The sequence below is a fragment of the Acomys minous genome, assembly GCF_964271855.1.
Source record: "Acomys minous genome assembly, chromosome: 11".
NCBI classification, from domain to species: domain Eukaryota; kingdom Metazoa; phylum Chordata; class Mammalia; order Rodentia; family Muridae; genus Acomys; species Acomys minous.
The window spans coordinates 84,565,496-84,591,621 of NC_140492.1; the positions used below are offsets into that span (position 1 = coordinate 84,565,496).

At 38.7% G+C, this 26,126-nt stretch overlaps 1 long non-coding RNA gene across 1 annotated transcript in view; it reads left to right on the plus strand.

Moving 5' to 3' along the window:
• The window catches only part of LOC311609146, a 1,107,741-nt gene extending 1,082,620 nt beyond the window's left edge, over positions 1-25,121 (plus strand). Inside the window, exon 3 of the long non-coding RNA XR_014783280.1 lies at positions 25,053-25,121. This is a non-coding gene — a long non-coding RNA (uncharacterized lncRNA). The remainder of the gene's footprint in view (positions 1-25,052) is intronic.
• Positions 25,122-26,126: the final 1,005 nt, after the last annotated feature.

Consider the following 26,126-nt stretch of genomic DNA (forward strand, 5'->3'; position numbering starts at 1 on the left):
ACAAAAGTCACATTTTGTCCACCTAAAGAAGGTGAAATACCATTTGCTATAGAATAAATTAGCAGAAACAATGATGGTCTGGGAATACAACTAGATGGTATCGTGCTTGCATAGAGGAGGTCCTAGATTCAGTCCTGAGCACCACTACCACCACCACCACCACCACCATCATCACCACCACCACCATCACCACCACCACCACCACCATCACCACCACCACCACCACCATCACCACCACCATCACCATCACCACCATCACCACCATCACCACCACCATCACCATCACCACCACCACCACCACCACTATCACCACCACCACCACCACCATCACCACCACCATCACCATCACCACCACCACCACCATCACCACCACCACCATCACCACCACCACCACCACCATCACCACCACCATCACCATCACCACCACCACCACCACCACCACCACCACCACCATCACCACCACCACCATCACCATCACCACCATCATCACCATCACCACCACCACCATCATCATTGCCACATAAGTGATATGTATAGTTTTCCACAAGTTCATATGGGAGCTGCTTATTTGTTGATGGACTGAAATACATTTTGCTTATGGTATTTGGAGCATGAACAGTGGAAAGTGGGTGATGATGGCTTTGAGATAGGGGTCTAAACAATATAGAGCGTCTTAGATTTACTGAAAATATTTTCTTTTGAATTGACATTGTTTTCTTTTATCTTGAGAGAAGTTCTTTGATGTTAGATACTCAAAGTTAAGAAGATATTAGATAGATGAAAGTCTGGGGAAATTATAGGGAAAAAATGATATGAAAGAAATGTGTTTTGCTGGATCCAAAACTACACAGGCTGCAGTTTTTCCAGGAAGAAAAGGAGAGCCTGTCCTTGAGTTATACCACCTTCTACTTTACATGCTTTGTGGACAAAGAAGGTGTACTGCATTCATACCTAGGGCACCCAGGAGACGTTTGTTACTAGCAGAACAAACGCACTTCACTGTGTAAATAAAATCTGCATCCTTAATGTCTGTTCACCGTTGTCTGCTGTTTGGTCAAATTGTCACATAGAATAAAGGTCTATGGAGAATGGAAATAGTTGCATTATCAGAAATTATCGTTTATCAAAGCTGTAAATAAAGATTATATACTGGCACTCAGAGGAAGGATAGCAGGCTACCAAGAAGAGACTTGATACCCTATGAGCATATACAAGGGGAGGAAGTCCCCCTCAGTCACAGTCATAGGGGAGGGGAATAAGGGGAAAATGGGAGGGAGGGAGGAATGGGAGGATACAAGGGAGAGGATAACCACTGAGATGTAATATGAATAAATTAATAAAATAAAATTTTAAAAAAGATTATATGCTGACCTTACACAAGTGCATTGATTTTCAAAATTTTAATATTTTATTAATTTATTCATATTACATCTCAATTGTTAGCACGTCCATTGTATCCTCCCACTCCTCCCTCCCTCCTGCTTTCTCCCTACTCCCCTCCCCTATGTCTGTGACTGACGGGGAACTCCTCCCTATGTATATGCTCATAGGGTATCAAGTCTCTTCTTGGTAGCCAACTATCCTTTCTCTGAGTGCCACCAGGCCTCCCCATCCAGGGCATGTGGTCAAAAATGTGGCACCAGAGTTTGTGTGAAAGTCAGTCCTCACTCTCCACTCAACAATGGAGAATGTCCTGTCCATCGGCTAGATCTGGGTAGGGGTTATAAGTTTCCTTCCCTTATTGTCCTTGGCTGGTATCATAGTTTGAGCAGGACCCCTGGGCCCAGATCTGCCTATCATAATGTTCTTATTGTAGCTTTCTAGGACCCTCTGGATCCTTCTATTTCCCCATTCTCTCTTGCTTCTCTCACCTAAAGTCCCAATAGGATGTCCTCCCCTCTGACCCACTTTCCTAGTAAGTGAAGACTTTCATGGGATACGCCCCTTGGGCTAGTGTCCAGATATAAGTGAGTATATACCATTTGACTCTTTCTACCTCTGTGTTAATTCACTCATTATGATCATTTCTAGTTCAATCCATTTGTCCACAAATTTCTGGATTTCCTTGTTTTTAATAGCTGAGTAGTATTCCATAGTGTAAATGTACCACAGTTTCTTTATCCTTTCTTCTACTGAGGGACACTTAGGCTGTTTCCATGTTCTGGCTATTATGAATAAGGCCACTATGAACATGAGTTGAGCAAATGTTCTTGTTGTGTTGTGGAGCATCTTCTGCGTATATTCCCAGGAGTGGAATAGCTGGGTCTTGAGGAAGCTTTATTCCCAGTTTTCTGAGATAGCGCCAGATAGATTTCCAAAGTGGTTGTACCAGTTTGCGTTCCCACCAGCAATGAAGGAGTGTTCCTCTTTCTCCACATCCTCACCAACATGTGGTATCAATTGAATTTTTGATTTTAGCCATTCTGATGGGTGTAAGATGGGATCTCAGTGTCGTTTTCATTTGCATTTCTCTGGTGACTAACGACGCTGAGCATTTCTTTAAGTGTTTCTCAGCCATTTGAGAGGTGTATTGATTAAGTAATTGTAATAAGTGACACTCAAACTTTCTGAAATTGTGTGTCAAAAAATAAGAAAAGTTACCTATTAAGACATTTTTCTTTATGTAAAATATTTGATGGTTATTAAACTACTAAAGCTGCAGCATAGAAGTCATAAAGTATCATAATTCTGAAAAAGTTATGTGCTAACTCCCATTAACAATGTTCATGTAATCAGTTATCAAAATGTCACCAATATATGGTGAATTGTGCTAAATTGAACAATTCAGAAGAAAATTTTTTTCTGTAGCACTTTCTTGAGTAAGGGAGGTGAATTAGAAAAGAGTTGGGGGGAAGGAAGTTGAGCATGATCAAAACAGGGTGTGTGAAACTCAACTAAGACTCAGAAGACAATCTACTTTCGTGTTTTATATTGAATTTAATTGGTCTGTATAACAAGTTCTAAATGTGTTAAGTGTGTTCCTGGGACTCAGTGGTGCTAGGTGTGAGAGGCAGTGTGTTAGTGTGAAGATAGGGCTACAGCAACTCCTTCTGAAACTTGGCTTTGCCCACTGACTCATTCAACTGTACTGCAGCACTTTGCTTTTTTCCTTAGGATGAAAATAGCAAACAATAGCAGTATTTGCTTATATGTAAAGGAAATGGTGGTATTTTTTCTATTTTCTTTTTTTTTTATTAATTCATTCTTGTTACATTTCAATGGTTATCCCATCCTTTGTATTCTCCCATTCTTCTCTCCCTCCCATTTTCCCCTTATTCCCATCCCCTATGACTGTTCCTGAGGGGAATTTCCTCCCCCTGTATATGCTCATAGGGTATCCAGTCTCTTCTTGGTAACCTGCTGTCCTTCCTCTGAGTGCCACCAGGTCTCCCCATCCAGGGGACATGGTCAAATATGAGGCACCAGGGAACAGAGGGGAGGACATCCTATTGGGACTCTAGATGAGAGAAGCATGGGAGAATAGCAAAGTAGAAGGATCCAGAGGGTCCTAGAAACCTACAAGTAGAACATTATGATAGGCAGATTTGGGCCCAGGGGTCCCACTCAAACTAAGGCACCAGCCAAGGACAATACAGGCGGTAAACTGTAAACCCCTACCCAGATCTAGCCAATGGACAGAGCATTCTCCACAGTTGAGTGGAGAGTGGGGTATGACTTGCACACGAACTCTGGTGCCTCATATTTGAAATGGTGGTATTAATATATGCAAAGCATGTAAACATTGTCCGACACAGTGGAATGCAAGAGTTTTAGTAGCACCCAGGTAGCCTGACACTATCTCTGTCTTTCATCCCTATTCTAAGCCATATAGTTCTCTGATGGCACTGAAGGAACTCCATAGCCTGAATGGAAAAAGAGACAATGGAACAAACATGATCTTTATTAAATAATACGAAGACAAATTTATCTTCCACATAGCTAAGATACTCCTAATGATTAGTCCCACGGCTGATCCATCATCGGTAGTTTGTAACTCATTTGTTCCTTACCCAGGAGTAAAGCTTAAGGCATTTTTTCCTTGAAAGTAGACATTAATTAAAGTAAGCAAAGGACTAAAGCATAATTGCTATTTTAAAGTATAGAGAATGATACAAAGATCAGTGAGAACACAATAAAGAAACACAACCTACTGTTGCTGAACAACAAGATAAAATAGAAGAACGTTCTAGTACTTAAACTCAGAGCACAACACATTAGGGAAACAACATTTCCTCACTAGGTAGTTGATGTACACAACATAAAAATCTGGGCAACCTTTGACTCTGTTACTAAAAGTCAGGCAGGTTAGCAGTCATATGCACTACAGCTGCTACCTATTGAACTTCCCAATTAAACAGAGTTTTAAGTATTTTTAATTTTCATTTATGTACTTTTTATTTGAATTAATTTTAAGTAAAATAAAAATATAGCACTTACTACATATCCTTTCCTCCTCCCAAGCCTTCCCATGGCCTCCTTCTTCCAATCTCTGTCATGCCATCTTCCCTCTTAAGTTGATTGCTTCTTTTTCTTGATATTATTATTACACACATGTATGCATAAATATAAACATGCAATAGTCCCTTTAGAGTGCCTTGTGTGTGTGATTTCCAGTCTGACCACTTTTTTTGGCTGGCCAGCTTAGGGGCTCGTCTGTGGGAAAAGCTACGTCTTTGGTTCTCAGCAGTCATCGTTTGTCTGGTTCAATCCCATGAGATTTTTGCCCTCCAAGTTGACAAGTGTGTTGATTTGTTCCCTTTCCGGGTCATACTGCAGTCATCAGCAGTCATATTGTTAAAGAATTATGTATGTGATTTCCTTCTCATTTCCAGGAGGCACATTCTCAGCAGCCGACTTCTTGATCCTCTGGCTTTTACAGTATCCCCACCTATGCTTCTGCAATGTTCCATGAGCCTTAGGTGTAGGGGCCAAGCTACAGACGTATCTTTTGGGCCCAGGTTCCCCAAAATCTATTGATCCATACACTGTATCAGATTGCATTTTTCTTTAATGGTCTTAATATCTGTGTTTTTCCTGTGATATGCTGTACAGAGAAACTTTGCTGATGAGGAGTAAGAACCACACTTATCTGTGATCACAAAGATAAGTTACAGTCTGAAGAGAAAGGGAGGTGGAGTGGGTAGGGAGGGAGAGAGGGGGCGGAGGGAGAGGGGGGGGAGGGAGGGGGGGAGGGAGCTGCGAGGAGAGGAGGGAGGAGAAGCATGGTATGGGTGAAATATACGAGAGAATAAATTTTAAAAAAGCTTTAGCCTAAAAATAACTCAAATGTAGGTTTCTCATAGCTCATACACATTGTTTTAATCTTGTTAGGAGCATTGTCAGCTTAAGTGTCACAACTTCATTTAATATATACATTGATTGTATAACACACACACACACACCACACACACACACACACACACACACACACACACATATATATATATATAATGAGTATATATTGGGTATAATTATAGGTAAATATAATATAATATGATTACTTAAGGATATATCAAACATTCTTATTGTTACATATTCATCCCTTCCCTACAATTCTCCACATTGTAGACCCTCCCTGTTTTTCCTGTAAATATCACCTGTACTCCTCTCTCTCTCTCTCTCTCTCTCTCTCTCTCTCTCTCTCTCTCTCTCCCTCTCTCTACCACTTCCCAGATGTTCCACGAGGTTGAAACGCTCCTTTTTTTTTTCAATTATCCCATTAAAAACAAAAATAACACAAACGAAAACAAAACCACAAGCACACCAGTTAACCTGTTTGTATTCACGTACTGAGTCTAGTGCTTGATTCCATGGATTGTTCTTATGTCAAGCACGCCATTTCTTGCCTCACTGTGGCACGATAGTAATCCACAGGAGCTATTTCTATGTCCTTTTGTGTAGGGTAGTATAGGATAGTATTTAAAAGCTAAGAATTAGAGGCAAGCGAGTTGTACGTGAACACTGGTTTTCTTATATAATCTTCAATTAGTTGCTTATATGTAAAACGAAGATGTGCCTATCACACATTCCAAAGAGTTGCTATAAATGTTACTGCGGGAGAGCATGCACAGAGCTTGACAGTGCTCCGCTTTGGAAGACTTGCACATGTGACTGTTGTTTTTCTTGGTGGTACTAGTATTGCTAAAATGAGCATCACCCGACACAGGTCCCTGTGGCTTCTTTTACGAATGGAAGCAATAGGCTCTCTACCGTCAGTTTCTCCCGTCATCAGTTATCCTGCACAACATTGCAAGATTTATCTTCTGGCTTCATATTGTGTATCTGTCTCTGGTTTCACATTGCTGGTCTTGGTACACTGTATCCTCTATTCTGCAGCAAGCCCTGTCTCTTGTGCTTACTCAACTCTTAGATGCTCTCATTTTGACACCATAAGCTATCAGAAGTATACACAGTTTCCTGAAAATACTGATACTTTCTTGCATCTGTTATTTGTCTGTCTAATGGTTTCTTCTTAGATTCCATTTGATAATAAGTAGCTGGTAACACTTGTCTATTATCTAAGGATTATATAAGATAGCACATATTTTATTAACCCTTCATTAGGTTGTCCGATCTCTCCTTGCATTATACACTATACACTGCAACTCAGAAGAATTGTGATTCTCTCCAGGATTCCATGCTCAATTTCAAAGGGTGTATAATATATAAAGTCATTCTTGATCATATAAATCAAAGTTTTAATGAAAAGGGCCTTGTCTTCAGAAGGTACTTATAATTAGGTTACTTTATGAGGATGGGGCCTACATGACGGAATTGGTAAATATAGAAGAAATACAAGGGAGCCTACTCTTTCTGAACCTAAGAGATAAGCATCTGGAAACCAGGAAGATGACACTTGCAGTGCCTAGCCATGCTGGTACACTATCTTGGACTTTAAGCTCTATATACCAAACAAATTCCTTTCGTTTAAGTTTAGTTCAGAATCTTCTGTTAGAACCGAAAATACTAAGTAATGCAATTTGCCCCAACTATAAAGACAAAAGCACGTAGCTTTCAGGGAAGTGTCCGGGAGCAACTGATATTTCGAAGGTCTGAGAACTGCACTGTTTCTGGGGGTCTCTACCATTACTGCCCCCATCTGTGTCTCCTTTAAAAACTATGCCAGCTGCTTTTACAAACCCAAATAGATGACATTAACCAATGGCCAGGTAATGGACAAAAATAATTTTTTTATGTTCCCCCAAAATAAATTTAACTCTATAATTTAGCAATACAAGAAATCCCTGAATACACAGAGATCCATGTGATTACTTATTGTGTTTTCAAACATGCATTGACATGCCTGGCCCATTAATTTACTTAGAGCAAAATGCTATTCTATGTAGGCAGACACATCAAAGCAGGAGGGCTAACTGTGCAAGTAGCATTTGAAATTGATATTAGGTGTTTTTTTCTAAATCCTGCTCATTTGCACGTTTCTTCCATGACCTGGGAATATTGTCTGGGTGCCTAAGCATGGCCTGAACTCATCTTCCTGCTTCTGTCCTCAACCTTCTGCAACTACAGGCACGCACTACCCTGTCCTCAAATATTATATAATATTCTAAGCATTCAGTACATATTGAGGTTATGAACACTATAATTTATAGCACTAATTTATATATTATAATTTGTTTATAATGATAATTTTTCAAGGGATAGATCAGAGTAGTGGGAATTTATTCGTGGTGGGCAATTTTTAAGGGTTCAATATCTACTGCTTTTTTCTCTATTAATAAATTTGTTGGAAGCTTTTTCCTAACATTTTATCATCACAGAATGAGACACAAGAAACTCTAATATTTGTAAAAAAAAAAGCTGTGTCTGGAAATTAAGAATAATGGATATATACTCACAAAATGAAAGTGAAGGCCACTGTTAATGAATTCAGACGTTAACTACCAACCAACAGAATCTATCTTATTCTCGTATTTTAACAAATTACAAATCTACTTTTTAAATGAAAATGTGAAACAATACTTGAAAACTTTGACTGTATAAACTCATCATGCAGCAGCTGCCACTCTGATGGTAGGTACCCTTTGGGGATTCATTTTCACAGATTTGGAAGCATTTACTTGACGAGGGATGGTGTGGTAGAAATCAAAGTTGCAAATGTGATCACCCCTCTAAAAGTGTATAATACCTAGCTCAAAACATCGTTTTTTGGTTACGTAAGATGGGTCAGGAGGTAAAGACTCTTGTTGCCTAGTTCGAAGATCTGAGTTTCATCCCCAAAACACAAATGGTGGAAGGTTAGAGTCAACTCTTGCAGAGAGGCCTGCCATGACACATGTGCCCCTCTTCCACTACACACACACACACACACACACACACACACACACACACACACACACAACACACACACACACACAACACACACACCACACACACACAACACACACACACACACCACACACACACACACACACACACACACACACACACACACCCCAAATGTAAAAACATTTAAAAATCAAATAATGATAAATTAAGCCAGTGAAAAAGCAACAGTTCACTGAATATAAATTGCTTCCACACAAGCAGTTTTTGCAAACCTTCAAGTGGTATGCAAAGGTGCTTTTGTTTTTGAGTACTGACAGGTTTGGTCATATTTAAAGGTGTTACATTTTCTTCATAATTTTTATTTCTCTTGGCATTCAAGGGAATGCCTCAATTTTGGGGTTTTTTAAAGAGTGTCACAAGGAGATTACTTGTACTTTGTAATGGGCAGTATTATTTAATCAAAGCAAAGAGTGGCAAAAATATTTTGTCACATAATAATCTCTTAGAAAAGACTAAATTATGAAGGCTCTACATCGAAAACTACATTACTGTTCTCAAGTGACAGGAAATTTCCTAATAGTTATTTTCACTAATTTTATCTCCATTGCTTCATTAATTTGATGTTTTTCACTTCATAACTGGCACTATGCTTCCAGGCTGAAGATTTTAAGCATTTCTTAGCTACTTTTCTTTCATTATAACACCAGGTCTAAATTAGATTAAAGTACATGCCTAGAATATCACTGAATCTAAGTAAATAAAGTGTGTCCTTTGTGAATGAACAAAAAATTATCAATTAAAAGGAATTGAAAATTCTTCTATTGGAAAATAGTTTCTCCTCTTCCGAATGAAATGGAGACCAGTAGCAACAAGGCATTTATTGGATCACGATCACGTTTGAATCCAATGAGACTGTGCAATGATCAAACCATAGTAATATGATCATGCCTTCTGCATAAGAGACAGAGTTAAGGCAAATTAGATAAATTACAAACACAGAACATGTTTCGCTAATGATTGAGGTCTTTGGGCATACGACTCCATCTTCTTTGTCCTTTTCAAGCTTAGATTTGTGTATGGGAAAAAAATGGTGGTCTCCCCCATAAGACAATGACAGAATTGGACTACGGGTGTGTGTCCCTGCCCAATCAGCAGCGATCTGCATAGTGCTATGTGGCACAGCTTGTGTAATGAAGTTCCCAGCGTGCAGTCTGGAAAGGTATCCTCCAGTGTGTAGGGTGATTTATTTCCTCTGTCAAGAGGCAGGACAGCCTGGACTTGGCTCTTCCTCTTCTACCTGTACAAATATTCTGTCATTTGAGGAGGTGGTAATGGATTCTGCTAGCACCGTGCTGGGTATTGTTTTGAACCCCTTGTTTAGCTGGTCTCTTTCCCACCTCTTTTAATTATGTGACTGGAGCACTAAAGGGAATTTCACAAAAACAAAGCCATCTTTACTGAGCAGAGATACTATTGTGCTATTGCCTTGGAAGTAATATTTATAATGGTTTTTTAAAATTGTGCTTTGGTAAAGGAATAGAGGAAGCAAGAAGAAAGGCCTTGGCATATAATTTAACAATGTTCTCGGTGGTAGAGATAAGAAGAATAAAAAATGTTATAAGCCTCTTAAAATTATTGGACTCTTTTTAAATTGACATTAACTATTATTTCCAGTGTTAAAACGTTCCTACTAACTATATAATTTTCCTTGGCCATCTTTACTAGATTTTTTTTAATCTAGAATTTTAATTTGTTTTTTACTATATGGAAGTTTTCAATGATGTTTTTCTCCAAAGCTTACAGAATATTTTTATTTAATAAAGCTGAATAGAGTTGAAATTTTAACTACGTCTTTTATTTTACAATTAAGATATTATATTAAAATAATCAGTAAATTATAAGACATATTTTTAAGAGATTGGCTATAAGAGAATAACACTGAAGAGGAAGTCTATTAGTAATATTGCTATAAGTTATTCCTGACTCAAGGATAATCTCTTGGCTATTGTATAATTAACAAGGTTTTACAAGAGAAAATGTCGTGAGAGACTGTCTCATTTTGTCCGTACTAACCTTTCACTCATGAATCTAAAGATGAGCTTGAATTTATGATTCTCTTGCCTCTACATCCTGAGTGCTGGAGTTACAAGTATGTGGTATTGTTCTACAGAAACTTCCTCAGAGATGAAACTAAGTTTAGGGAGTAAGCTCCTTAAGACACAGGATGCTCTAAGAGAATTCAAAACTTCCCATTGTACTGGAAAGATCCTTAATTTCAGGAAGTAAAGAATTCAAGGGTTTCAGGAAGTCCCTGAAACTGACAAGATTCCCTTGGTCCCATCTTTTCCAAGCATGTTATCAGTAAAAACTGTGTCATTGAGAGAAACTTTGAAACAAAGTAAGCTTCCTTACTGCCTTGATCAAACTCAGACAGACTAACTTAAGTACCTAGAAAAGACAGTTTTCAACCTGTTGAGTGTCTATATTGTTTGATGAACTCTGGGTTTCTAGTTTTAATGAGCTGTCATCTAGACTAAGATGAGCTTTTTGAGATTAAACTAACTTGGAGTAATTTCTGTTCCTGTAGGTAATTCTCACCTGTTTTCCTGTATATAATCTCAGTAAAGTATACTGTCTCAGCAAGTGGAACATTAATAGTATCCATACTTCAGTTTGCCATTTATTCCCTATTTTGGGTGAGTAGATGATTATTCCAATAACAATAATAGTGCATTACCACAACCACCACCTCTGCTCTTAGGTAATGCTTGAGATTGAACTCAGAGACATGTGTATGCTAGCAGTGAAGCTATTTTCAGAGTCTAAATAAATAACTCTGGTAGAATATTTGGCTTAGTGACCACTTGTGCCCAGTGAGTTTGACATGCAGAAGACACTCAATGAGACTCCTTACATCCATGCTAAATTTTGTGATACTTTTTTTCTGTTTTAACTATCAGGACATCTGGTATTCCTGAGTTTCAGACTCAAGGTCTTAAGTTCCAGTGAGGGTCCTCTGGCCATTTCACTACTGTTTATTTAGGTATTTTTAGAGAACATTTTGGCTCTGCTCTCAACAATGACTTAGAGCTTCCCATGTATGGCAGAATGGTTTGCATGAGAACTGGCCCCTGTAGGCTTAAAACTTTGCACACTTGGTGTCCAGTTGGTGCTGCTCTCTGGGAGGTTATGGAATCTTAGGGAGGTGGAGTCCTGTAGAAGGAAACAAGTTCCTGGGGCCAAGGTTTGAGAGATTATAGGGAATACCAACTTCCTGCTTATTCTTTCTGTGGGGATGGAATATGGTCAGACAGCTTTCTTCTGGCCACATACCATATCTTCGCTGCCATGGAGTTTTTAACCCTTTGTAACTGTAAGCCCAAGTACCCAAGCCAATTCTTCCTTGGGTTGTTTATGTTCATTATTAACTCAGAAACAGAACAGTGACTAATACACGATTTAGTTTTGGGGATGAGACATATCAAAGACTGAATCATGTCCTCTTGTATGGACAGTGATGTTACTCAAGGAAATATCTTGGACTGTAGAGAAAGTATTTTTCTAAGTGGCCTCTTTATCTTTGATATCTGATTGTTCAATTCAAGTCTAAAGGAGGAGGAAGAGTAATGAAAGGATTAATGGACACTTTTATTGATAAGAGCCAATGTTATTGTAAAGTGAAAAAAAAAAAACTAAAGTAATTCTTGCTCAAGAACCTGGTTTAGGGAGATGGTTCAGTAGTTGAAGGCCGTGCTGGGCAAGGAGAGGAACATGAGAGGCATGTTTACTGACAACTTAGGTTGCTGTCTACATCTGGAGAGTTAGTTTGCTGTTACAAGGACAAAGGGAGATACCTGAGATGAGCATTTTACCCATGGAGCTATCCTTCCTGTTTTCTAGAGAAGAGAGAGTGATAAGAGTATCACCAGAAAAGCGGGAAAGAGAGCACCCTCAGAAAAGTCATATGACTTTTGACACTCATAACCCTCTCATTCTCAAATATGAATACAATTATTTTCTGTGCCTTGTGAGGGATAGGCCACAGAGTACACATTCCCTGGTGGATATACACAACCCAACCACAACACCCAAAGGGAAGAAGATACAAAGATTTTCAACATTTTGTTAGGATTTTTTTGACCTACAGTTTAGGATTTTCTCAGTTACTAGTCTATTTTAGGTGTATGATTCTATAGAAAGATAAAGTCAAATAGTTAGACAAGGTCTTCAAAAAAAAACCTCAGAGACCTATAGAATATAGAATTTAAAGATGATTTTATTATTTTCAAGATTCATTGACAATGAGACAGGGTAATTCCTGCGAACAGCCAGCCTACCTCAAAAAAGATGATAAGCATCAAAGAACCTCCTTATGGAGATGGCTTCAAATGCGGCAAACAAGCCACTGGGAAAAATGTCTTCATTTCAGCCACAGACAGAATTCTGCCTAAAAATGGGCAAGCTTGGGTGCAGGCAATATCAATGGCCAAACTCTGCCAAGACAGGGTAAGCAGGTCATCAAAAGTTCCTGTCTCACAAATAAGTCTGCTAGATATAAAAGGCCAGAAGGCTGCAGATAAGGCTCCAATATTATAGAGAATTTTGGGTGACTGTTCAGGCAGTGAATTGTCTCTTTCATCTTCTCATTTGGGAAGCTGCTAACCTGCACTCCCTGTATAATAACTAATTTTATTCCTTCTGAAATCTCTGAGGGGGTTGAAGACCAGATAGTTTAGTTTTACAATTAAGCTTAGTTGTTTAGGGGCTAAGATGTTTTTAGGTCTAGATAGATGTTTTAAGTTAATAATGAAAAGATATGATAGATATTGATTTACTTTCAGAATTTTAGACACACCAAGATAGAAAAGATGTTTTCTTCAAGGCTGCCAAATACAATTAACCAAAACATTGTGAATGTAACATGTATATAATTCCCGATTGTGTGGTGGTTCTTCTTGCTATAGGTAGTTTATTGTATATATGTGTAATAATATAAATTTATGTGTAAAAGTAAAAATAAAAAATAAATTAAAAATATTTTAAGAAACAAGGTTCATCGAACACCAAAATATTTTACTCAAAACTGACTGACCTAGGACGTCATCTGCTATATTTTTATGACCTCAAATTTAATTATTTGTTTCCTTGTATTAATCTAATTATGAGTGTTTCAAAGTGGGGTGTGTATATGTGTAATGAGTATATGCATTGTTTCTCATTTCAAAAATTTAATCAATAATTTTGAAGTTCCACAAGAAAATTAAATTCATTTGATAATCTATAATATCAATTGAATATGGTGTTGGCATTGGAAAATTGGTGACTTTCACTGAATCTTATGTATATCGAAAAAAACCAGCCTGTCTGGCATATGACGAATGCATTAGTGTGACCTGTGTTTCAGTGGTAATTAAGCGATTATCAGACTTGCTAAATGTGCAATAATATTGTTGGCACTGTTGTATTTTGGTAGAATTTAGGATTATCACACAGAAAATGCAAAAGTTTCCAAGAATGCTAACATAACCAAGATTAAAATTAAAATCTACATAGCCTAAAGGGGGCTTGAACTTGAGGTCCTCTGTCTTTGCTCTAGCATGTTTAGTTTAGATCAGGATAGCTGTAATCATGTCAAGTTTGGCATTACATTTTTAATGGTGATAACAGTGCTTGCTTACACTTTTAGTGTATACTTATTTTACAATGTACTGTGTTTATTTATGTGTGTGTGTTTGTGTATTTGAGCACATGCGTGTTTTCGTTGTGTGAACCTCAGATAGCCAGTCTCAACAGCAATGTCTCTGCTGAACCCTGCCACTGTCCACCCTTTAAAGCTTTAAATTTATAAGAGGTATTATTTAACATTTCTATTTTCAAAATGAGATTGCCTGAACCATTCGTTAGAAGCAACAACAGAGATATATGCCGCTTATACGATGTATTCACTTAATGTGTTCAGCAATGAAAAATATGTTGAATGGATAGTTAGCTGAATTATTCCAAATGATTACCCTTAGCCATATGCTACTTTCTTTTTGCCCTTTTAATATATAACACACTGGACAAAAGACTGGAAACGCGTTGTCTTTGTTACTTTCTTATTGCACTTAGTGACTTTTCTGAAACAAAATAACCAAGCAAATTATCAAAGAAAACATTTTATTTTGGACCCATTGTTGCAGAGCATTAGAATCCTGGGCCATGACGGCAGGTAGCACAGAGGGCAGGCACTGCAGCAGTAGCTGAGGCAAAACAGCTCAATCCAGAAGCAGAAGGCTGAGACAGCTAACTGGGAATGGCATAAATACTGTTGTGTGGGTCCTCCTCCAACAAGGCCACACTTCCCGATCCTTTCCAAACAGCCTCTCGTACTGGGAACCAAGGACTCAAATATATTATTCTCAAACCACCACATGTAACAAGCTTGATGCAAAAAAAAAAAAAAAAAAAAAAAAAAAAAAAAAGATAAATCCAGGTATTATAGTGCTCCAAAATGTCCGAAGATGGTTCTTAGTCGTCGGCATCTGATAGCAGAGTGAATTTACTCATCAATAATTATTTCTAGTACCAAAAAGAAGGCTGATATGAGATGAAAAATGTGGTATAAATATCTGATCTGTGTTTTATCTGTCCAAACAGTGTCTCTCTATATCCATGTCATGTATGGACACTGGTTTACAGTCAGGTTTTACATGAAAATTCAAAATATTAATTAGGCTAAAATTTTGTCTACTTCTGTTTTTGAAAAGTTATATTTCAGTCTACATGCTGACACGTTTTAAACATCAGAAAATGACAAGTTACTTTTCATGAATTGGTTTAAAATATAGTTATTTTAATGACAAAGACTATAATATAGTAAATCCTTTAAAGATGTGTGCTGTGTACATCTGTCTATATTCTCTGAATCGTATCAGAATATAAAATTAAATCTATTATAATTCAATATTTCCTAATGTGACATTAAAAACATTATATTATTATTGAAGTAATACTTTGTGAAATTACAAATATTAAATGATTGGCAAAGGACATTTTAAGCACATGACAAGTTCTCAGAATGGTTTGATCCTGTGAAGGAATTCTGGAGTTAAATTTTTGAAATGCCCATGTGGTTTGAAAGTAGAATATGACAGTTCGTTTTGATCTTCGGGGAAAGTATTCCCATTGACTTCCATTTCAAAGGCCACAATGTGTTTGTGGTCTTCTAACTATGGAAACTTCTCAATTAAATTATAAAAGAGAAGTTATAATTGGATGCTCTAAAAAATTCTCTATTACAATTTTGAATAATGCACAATGAATCCATATTGCATAACAGATGTAGTCAAGTTGCTGATGACTCACTTTGAGAGCTGTTCTGGGGAGATTAACACCTCAGTAAAATCTGATTCGCATTGCGTTTTACTTCCCCCTTCTCTGCCTCCTCCCTCCCCCTCCCCGTCCCTCTACCCCTCCCTCCCTCCTTACTTGTATGTTCTAATAACCTAAGCAAAACTGGCCATTTAAATTTACCTGTCACATATGAGCTTCCTGCTCAAGTCACTGAGGTAGGCAGAGTTATATTAAGGTCTGAACTTCGTGGTGTTGAAAAGTTATGCCCAGCCACTATTATTTTCTGGCTTTCAATATATTCCAGTTATGATTTTTCTATTTGAAGAATACATTGAAAATTTAGAAAACACTCAGTCATATTCCTTACCATTATGGCTCTTGTGTGCTCTGCTCTGTAATCCAGGTCCCCTTGTGCTTTGGAAACTGTATCTCATGCTTAGATTTAATCTTCATTAAATCAAGTATCTCCATTTCTATTGCCTCTGCCATTTGACAATAGAGTTCATGTTTACCTATACCCTAAAGAAGTCACCTCTTCCCCATAGCGAAGGAAGTTTACTCACTCTGTTACCAAATCAAGAAAAATCAGAAACCAAACTGCAGGAAGAAAGCTCTCTGGGGCCATGGTGGAATATGCATTCTTGGGCATGGTCTCAAATAAAGGGAAAAAATATTGCTTGAGATACTTTGAAATACATGTTGAGTTTATGGGTTATTTTTTCCCTTCAAGTCTTTGCTGGGCAGTCAAGTATTTCTGTAAAGAATTTAAATATATTTTCAATTTTGGGGAGAAAAAGTGACTAAGCTAAGGGCATATACTTAGTTATTTTAACCAGTGATAGTTTCTGTACTTACAGAAACTAAGCAGAGCCTATTGCAGCTCTATCAGGATGACCTGGTGTTTTGTAAGACTTTGAGAGTTTAGGTGAGTGTTTAGCAGAGAGGAAACAAAAATGTGGACAAACTACTTGGTAGGTGATGTTTGATTCAAGTCGCTGTTCAGACGCTTTAAATGTTTCAGGGTTAGCGCTCTGCTTCAGAATTAACACTCCAGCTTGTTCACTGGCAGCCACATTTCAGTGGTGGAACTTCTATTTCCTTGCAGTCTGATCCCCAAAGCAAGGCTGCACCAACGCAGTATGTGTTATTTAAACACACTAGACTTACATTTCAACAAGTTTTTATATTTTTTTTTGTTGTCCTTAGGCAAAAGACATTCCTTCAAGCCTACAGTCCAGCCTTCTCTCTCTTTCTCTTTCTCTCTCTCTCTCTCTCTCTCTCTCTCTCTCTCTCTCTCTCTCTCTCTCTCTCCCTCTCACTCCCTCTCTCTCTCCTCTCCCTTCCTCCCTCCTTTTATATTTTCATTTATTTATTTATTTGTAAGAAGGCATAGAATAATAGAATATTAGAGGATTTTTTTGACTTCAAGACTGGAGATATAGGTTCAGGATGAAATATATTGACCTATCTCTCTTCTTTTCTTTCTTTCTTTCTTTCTTTCTTTCTTTCTTTCTTTCTTTCTTTCTTTCTTCTTTTTCTGCTCTTGTGCAAGAAAAGTCCAGCAGTAAACCATGGAAAATAACCAAGTGTTCATCCGTTAGCACTTTACCACTCAGGTACAACTAATACAAATTCAAAAAAATGCTAATAAAGTCTGAAATTTCCCAGTAGGGGAGTAATGGAACACTTTTTAAAAAGGCACTTTCAGTTAATGACTAAGGCATTTTTTGCTAACAGCAATTTTGGCTTCTTATCCCAGGTGGAGAAAAATGCATTAAACAGGAGATTAAAATGTCCTTTCAACTGCTTGGTAATGCCAGCTGCTGCTGCAGGCTAAGGCATCCATGAAGTGGCATTTAGTCGATGGTGGTTCTGTTCCAGGGATGGAGCAAGCATGAAAATCCCTCTGGATAGGGGTCTCTTTAAATATGCTGTGTATGCACAAATAGCAAGTGTAGGAGCCCAGCTAGGATGGGAAACTACAATCTGTTCATTGCATTTTGGTTGCTAATTAAGAGGTGACATGCAGTACGAACGCTCAGAACCTGTTGAAATTCTGTCAGGCTCTGTCTTTGCTTTCAGATATACGAATGCTATTTAATAAGGCGTCTTAACTGAAAGCAGAGCAATACATAAAAGTAGAGTGCAAATATGTAGACTTACTACTCTGTGACAATGTGTGTGTTTATGTGTGTATGTGTGTGTGTATGTGTGTGTGGTTGTGCCTGTGTGTGTGTGCGTTTGTTTTCATGATTTCTAACCCCTGGAAGCCTCTAAGACAGCTACTCCACTACACAGGAACAATATGCAAATTCTCAGATTTTTTTTTCTCTTTTTCTTGCTGTGGGGATTAAAACTGGAGTGGAAAGTTGGAAACAGAACTTGCAAACACAAATGTGAAATTCATGGTGACTCTGACATAAAGGAAAAAATTGTTTCTCTTGCCAAGAAATACCAATTTTATGAGAAGCATTTAAGCAAAGGAGAAAAAAATGGGGGTGGGTCAGATATTTTACAGTGTATTGTATATATATTTTAATAATAAAGCGCATATTTTTGCTAGACATTCTTAAGTATATAAAGGCAAATTAACACAAGCCTTTATTTTCTGCAGATTGTGTTCAAAAATGAAAGAGGAAAAATGTAACTATAGCTGAAGTACTTCATCACTATGAAGCTGGTAAGACCAACACCAGCCTGGTGGTTAACTTACCATCCGTGTCAGAGTACCCCAGATTGAGACTTTCGGCTTTATGCACTAGTTTCCCATTTTTATGCAAGGAGGCAATGTGAGAAAAGATGTTGAGCACATTGAATTTGCCTGATATACAGAAGATGTTCAATATTATTTTGTCCTAAGCCTTAGGAGAGCCAATGGGCTCAGGGACAGGAGTTTTTATCATAGAATTTTCGTTGTCTATGCTTGTATATTTACTAACGCCATCTGCATTTGTTTTATTTATTAGCTACAAGTTCTTCTACCTTTGGAAACAATTGCATGCTTCATTCTTTAAAAACACACACACACACACACACACACACACACACACACACACACACACACACACACACCCCTGGTGATCTTAGAATGGTAACTTCAGAAGGTATGAGTTGAGCTGAAGGGTTTTCAATTTCTGCTTGTAGTAGTTAATATCTTCTTCTCTGTGTCCTGGCTCACTGGCTTCTTTGATTCACAGAGTTCAATGTGTCTGAATTTGGCTCCCAGATTCGTTAACACACGCTACATCCAATTCCAGTAATGTCTCAGCCAAAGAAATACACAAAACCTCCTGTTGATATACTGAACCTGTGAATTTACTCTGGAGGATCTGTCTCCTCTGAGGTTCATTGTTGACTCAGGTTGTATTTGAACTACAGAGGAGTTGAGTTAACAGCGGGATTGTCACAAACAACCGCCTATTATTACATAAATAACTGGGAGGTAACTTGAGTAAATGAGTCCAGCCAACGTGCTACTTAAGTGTTGTTCTTTAATCATTGCGCCCACAGCAAGCAGTCGTCAGTGGCACCTTCTCTGGCATAAAGAGGTTGGGAATACAGAGAATGAGAAGACTAAGGAGTGACCTGCGACTTCTTAGGTGAGTCCAGAGACAGGGAGGAGATCGAGAAGAAGGCATTCTGTTCTGAGACGAGTTCCGGTGCCTGGAGCCAAGACCCGAACACTTTCAGTTGAAGGTTCACTACTTTTAAAAATCTATGCATCGGGTAATCGAATTCTTAGCTCTGCCACGCCATTTCTCTACAACGTCCACTCCTTCATTATTAAACACTAAGTATATAATTCTCACGTATGCTATTTTAGGGCATTTGGAGGGTAAGCAATATTGTCCTGAGAACTAAAAACAAGATGGGCTGAAGTGATATCCCAGATGGCTCTGAAATGCTCCCCTTTCCAGTAATGGGGCACAGTAGGTGCGATGCAATCATCTTTATTTTGTATACTTTCATGTGCTTAATAAGACTGTAAATGTTACTAGAGACCCTATAACTTTAATCAGTAAGAAAATAAAAATCATACTAATGCCTTTAATTACAAGTCACTTCAAAATCTTACTGAAAGAATTCAGTTTTTCCTGGTAAATGGCAGTTAAAAACATAGCAATTACGTGTCCTCACAGATTACTTGGTGACTCTGTTTCTAAAGTTTTCCCAACTTGCCCTCTGATTTTATACCTGAAATCATCACTTTCCCCTATAATTATTTGCTGTGTAAATACTCATCAATAGATGGCTGACTGTGGGCATTTTCATTTAATTAAAAGGTCAACGCCAATATATAAATACCCTTTATTTAATAATAATATTTGTGTCTATAACCACAGAGGTAGATTAGGATCCAAAGCAAACTGAGTTTTGCTATGTTTGCTGAGATGGAAGACATGCGCTGACGCCATAAACATATAACAAGCTCCCCCATGGTGTTTGTGGATAATAATAATATGCAATAAATTCACAAAGAAATGTTGCCTGTAAAATTATTAATAATGTATACATTTTTTCTGAACATCTGCATAGATTAAATAATAATGAGTGAGAACAAATCGTTCTGGAGACATTTCACTCAAGCTTTAAGTTGTAACGTCTATTTGCCCTCACCATGCATCTCCTTGGAGCACAGCAGAGAAAATAGAAAGAAAGCCACATAGAAGATGTATACAACTTAGTCCTCTATTCCTAGGGTCCTCTGCGGGGACAGAAGGATGAAATGGAGCAGAAAGAAAGACACTGGAGGTCATACGGGTCACATGGCTGGAGCCAAGAGCAGGTAATTGGATTTGCAAATGACATGAACTTGGGAGTTGCCAGGAACAGAGGAGACGTAAAGCTCAGGGGAGTCAGCAGAGGACTTCCTTAAGAAATCTTAGCAACTTGACATTCTGGAACTTTTGAATATTTATACCTTGCACACTCTGCCTTCTGCTTTGTTCTTTTTCATAGGATTTATTAGTTGCTGCCCTAGAAAATATCCCACCATCATCCCGTCAACCTTAACAAATATGTACTCAAGGCATTCCAGATCCCTTTCACCTCAAAGAAGGACACCGGGATGAAAATAACTATGGTCATTATTTTTCCAGCTTTCCTGGCTCTTACCCTGGAATGCTTTAGGTAAGCATAAGACACATAGTAATGGGCTGTTTGGATGGTACTTGGTTCTTAATTTGAATTTTTTTTTTTTTTGTGAAAGCCAATTCACAATTTAATGTCAACGAGAAAACCGTGTGGCGGTTTTGCAAATCAGAGGCTGCAAGAGAAGACATGGGAGACATCACAGTTTTGGGTGTGTTGGTAGTGGGAAATAGCTTCGTGCTTGTTACAGTTATCAGGGAAGGAGAAATGTGTAACTTTCTGTTATTATTTGTGGTTGGCAGGCAGCACGTCGGGGCTGCAGCAGTCAAGAGGAAGCAGAGGACCGTGCTCCGGAGTCAGTCCTTTCCTCCTCTAGTGGATCTGACAGCAAGCTCAAGGCTCGGTCACAAGTGCTCTTACCTCCTGAAGCATCTTCCTGGACAAGGACGGGGAAGTGCATTTTTGCACCTCAAGACATTTGGCCTTCTTTGCCACACGTGAAATGCTTCATTCCCAATTTAATCAAATGCTGCTTTCGTCTTGAGTGGTGTGGGGTGCCTGTCACTTACGGAAAGAGAAGCCTCTTATCTGATGTAGATAGCAAATGAAATGTGGAGGGAGGAAGCCCTCCATGCTCAACCTCATTAACCTGTCTTCGCTTCACCTCTTTCATACACACACACACACACACACACACACACACACACACACACACACACACACGTCCTGGGAATCAGTGTAGACTTCAAAATACCAGACGGGGAAATGTAGGTCACGAAGTTTTCAAGCCTGATAGAAATAGTTAATGCTCATTTATGCAATGACCTATGTTGTTTAATTTATTTATAACTTCTAAATGTTATAACATTCTTTTCAAACTTGTCTCCTGACAGTTTTCTTACAGCGCCCTAGGGAAAATTTTCAACTTGAAAGTTCCAACGTTGTAGATTATCAAAATTAAAGTATTTCTCGGATTCACTTTTCAGTGGGTTTCAGAGACTTTTTTTTTTTAATTTTACATTGGAGAGCTAATATCATGAAAATAGAAATCAAATTTTCCTTGAGAAAAGTCACCTTTAGGCTGAGACCTTATTTGGAGAACTTCTGCCCTAACAGTACCTATGGATGATATTTACATAAGAAAGAGAAACTGGAATTTATAACTGAAATGATTTAAATGACAAATTTTGCTAAATGGGTTGCTATGATAATGTCTGGGGAAATCAAACACATTTTCTAAATAAAATCAGAAAAACACTCAACTGATGCTAGTTTATTGTGGAAATGCTTCTATCAGGAAATGGTTGTTGGTGCCTAGCATCCTGCTTAAGTACAGTCTTGTTCTTCCTCAAGGGAAATTGTTGGTTCTTAATGAACTCCATCTATAAAATTGACATATATATTTGGTCACTATTTTTTCTGTGTGTTTCCTGTTTGTTGTGACAAAATAACAAAACAACTCAGGTTCTCTATGGGCTAGTGAACCTCTCTGTATTTCAGACACCTGAACATGCCTATTATAGACACGCTTTGCTATGCCTGACTGTGGTAAAACATAATAGGAAAATGGCTACTACTGTAATATTCAGGGCTGAAGCTCAAAACCATATAGATAAATTCTCTAGCAGTGCTTACCTTCAGGCTGGGCAGTGGTGGTGCACACCTTTAATCCCAACACTTGGGAGGCAGAGGCAGGCAGCTTTCTACGAGTTCCAGGACAGACTGGTCTACCAAGTAAGTCCAGAACAGCCAGGGCTACACAGTGAAAACCTGTCTCAAACAACAAACAAACAAACAAACAAACAAACAAGCATCTTTGTGCTCTGTGGCACCTATGAGTGGATGGTTTTAATATGTCCCTCAACAACTGTCTGTGCCTGGCTTAGAGGTGCAGCATCAAGCTCCAGTCCGTCCCTAAACTAAGTACCCTGAAACCAGAAATTTTCTAATGCAGTGAATATTATTAATACTCAGACTTTAGCAAATCATGCTGTCATGCCTTCCCATGATCTCGTATATACAGAGGTCTAAATTACCACCCACTGATTACTATTTAATTAAACAAGGAAAGTGCAGGTGAATTACACTTGTCACCATAAAGTCTATGGACATGCTCAGTAGCTGTCACTCAGCGGAACTAGTCCCAGAGTGATTAAACTGCTGGAAGCAATTCAGAATACATCATTTGCTTCGACACAAAAATAAGACTTTTTTTTTTTTTTTTTTAGACTGAGGAGGGATGTTTAATTTGTTCTCTTTCTTTGTAATCATACAATTTAGTTATTTTCAAACAATAGCTTTGTGCGATATTTACAAATACACTCATTTTCGTCCGTCTTCATTCTGGGGAACCTCTCATAGCGTTGTTCATAATCATCTTTCAGACATTATAAAACAACCCAGGAACTTTCAATGCTTGTTAGCTTTCTAATGAAGCAGCAGTTTCCCCATGCAGTTCCTCATCTCCACTACCTCCTTGTCCTTCTGCTCCCTCAATGGGCTTGGCATTCTGACCCCAGTGTGGTACCCATCTCCTTCCTCTGTCCTTTGACCAGGTTAGAGGCAGCTGCTGATCTGGGCCCTCACGCTTACGAGCCTCACATAGCCCTTTCTGTATTCTGCTCCTCCCCGGGTTCGTAAAGCCTAGTGTGCCAGCTCAGGGCACGGTCTAGCTGGAGACTTTCCCCCTCCAGTGAGATTACATCCCAGGTGCGTTGGACCCCAGAGGCCTCTTTATGTCTGAGCCTACTGTCAGACCCAGCCTGAGTGACAATGCCGGTAAATGCCATTGTTCTGCTCTAACCATGATGCTTTGTCCGCCAAGGGGATGGAACATATATAAACTGAAAGTGGGACTAGAGCCCTGGTGATGGAAAGGGAGGCAGAAGGACGGTGACTTCCTAGAAGACCTTGCCCACATAAGGGTAAGCAGAAGTTATTTAACCTAGAAAGGCCTTTCATTACCTCCCCTACAATACAGAATGCCTATATTTGGGTCTTATATGGTTACACGCAACTTTTATTTCTATATATCAGTTAATAACATGGCAGCAATCAAGTGCAAAGCATTAAATACTGCCATGTAGACTGACATTACTTTGTGGAGTCTGTTGGTCATAGGAGCCCATCGTGGTGTGTGTAAGAAAGGCCTGCACTTGTGGCTTGTGCTGCAATGGGGCCTCCATGGACACAGAGCAGCACAGAGGTCACTGACAGCCAGAGACAGAGTACCGATGTCAGCATGCGAGGATATTTGAGATTACTATTGGGGTAATCTTTGAACAGCTTTAAAATTAAAGTTATTTATATGATTGTACTATGTATGTATGTATCCACTTTGATACATACAGACCTCAATAAAAGCAGACAGTAGATTTTGTTGCTTCGGTACGAAATCACCGCTTACCATTTTCTTCAGACTTGTGGTGGGTGAGTGAGTGAAAACATCCTACTGTATAATGTTCTTCTGAAAACTGAAAGACGAGCAACTCCATGTTGCACGGGTATATTGGCCTTGAAGTATGTTTGGTAAGAACTAACAGAAAGGTGTTGACTAAGCCTTGTGCAGACAGGTTGGTGATCAGTTTCGGTGAATATTATTTATGTGAATCTGCGTCTTCTCAATCATCAATTTGCTCATTTGCTTATAAGGTTTATTCTCCTGTCACTTCCTGATATGTCCAGCCCTTCAGCATAGAATTCCTGGATAACTAATGAACCTTATGACCGCTTCGTCCAGGAACTCTATTGTGAACATCAGGACTCTGTCTTCTCCCTAACCACTGGGATAACTTTATTTCCTGACAAGCTTTTCCCTGGGCCATTGCTGCGTGAGGTCCAGGTCTTGCTATCAACACCATACTCTAGTCTCATGACCAACCAACTTGGCAGAGCAGGGATCAGAAATTCTGAGTTTAAATGACTGCATCGATGCTGGACTGTTATCACATATAGAAAAAAAAAGCCTAAAATAAACTTATTTTCCAGTGTACTTCCAGAAGCAGTATTCAGGCACTCTTTGCTGACTGTTTCTATTGGTATAACATGGCTTAATGCTTATAAGGAACAAATATTATCTTTGCAACCTATCATCAAAGAAATTTATATTCAATTTCCTGGCCTTTGGGCTTGGTTTAAAAAAAAACCTTGCTGCTTAGTGCACCCTGTCATAGCGGACAAAACTGAACCTGGTTTGTAAGAACTTTGTTCCAATCAAGAGCATTGGGCTCTCACTACTTAGTTTATTCCTCAAAAGTGCAGTTCCTAATATCATTGTGGTATTGCCTTCCAACTGATGGAAATTAGGATTGAGTCCTTTTCTTTTCCTTTTTTTCCCCCAGAGCTGAGGACTGAACCCAGGGCCTTGTGCTTGCTAGGCAAGCGCTCTGCCACTGAGCTAAATCCCCAACCCCAACTGATGGAAATTAGAAGTAGCTTTATATTTAAAGGATAGCACAGTTTGAGGCTCTTCTCTTAGGATAGCTTTTCACCATTTCCTCTGGAGATGGGGAAAGTTTAGGAGGGCTCCTGAAGCCAAAGTACTGATCAGCTGCATCCTCATGTGTCTCCAGGGTCAAGGAAAGAATGAGAAAGAGAAGGAAGAATGATGCAGGAGCGTAGTGCCACAAGCCGACTAGAATACATGAAAGGTAAATGAATCCTTTGGCAGTTTTAGAACATTCAGCCACTTAGTTTGGTTGGGGGAAAAAGCATAATTTAAATAAGTGAACCCTAGGGTGTGCTACACAGAATTGTTAAAGGACTTGGCTAATAACTAGTATACAGTCGGCCGTACTGAACTGGCAAAGTGCACTGAGCGACTTCCCATCTGGAAATCAGACCCTTCGTGATGATCTACTTATTTCCATATTTGTTAGTGTCGTCATTTATGCATTAAGCTGTTCGTTTGATACAAATCCTTGAATACTTAATGTACCAAGCTGTGCCTAATGAGACAGACAGCTAGCGTCAGCCACTCAGAAGGATGAAGCAGGAGGATTCCAAACTGCCTAGGCTACTAAGTGAGACTCTCAGATGCAGCTCTGTGTGGGGTTCCTGCACGAAGCCTTAGGTTCAGTACCAATGTGACTAAAAGTTGTGGACCCTTGCTTTCAAATATTGTATCAGTCTACAGTATTTATAACTTATGTGGTGTTTATATATGTATGAGTGTGTTTATGAGAAATGAAAAGGACATCACATAGATTTATCAGACAGAAAGAAATATTTTAGTGGAATTTCTATCTGCTATTAGGCATGAAGCTGGAACCTCCACATATTGGTAGATAGGAAAGTCCTTCAATATGGCTAGAGCAAAAGGGTGAGGCAAAGTCTGGATAATATATTTATAAAGCATCTCAAATTGTATTTAATTTACAAGTTTGAGAGCCATTCAAACTTCATGATACTCAGTA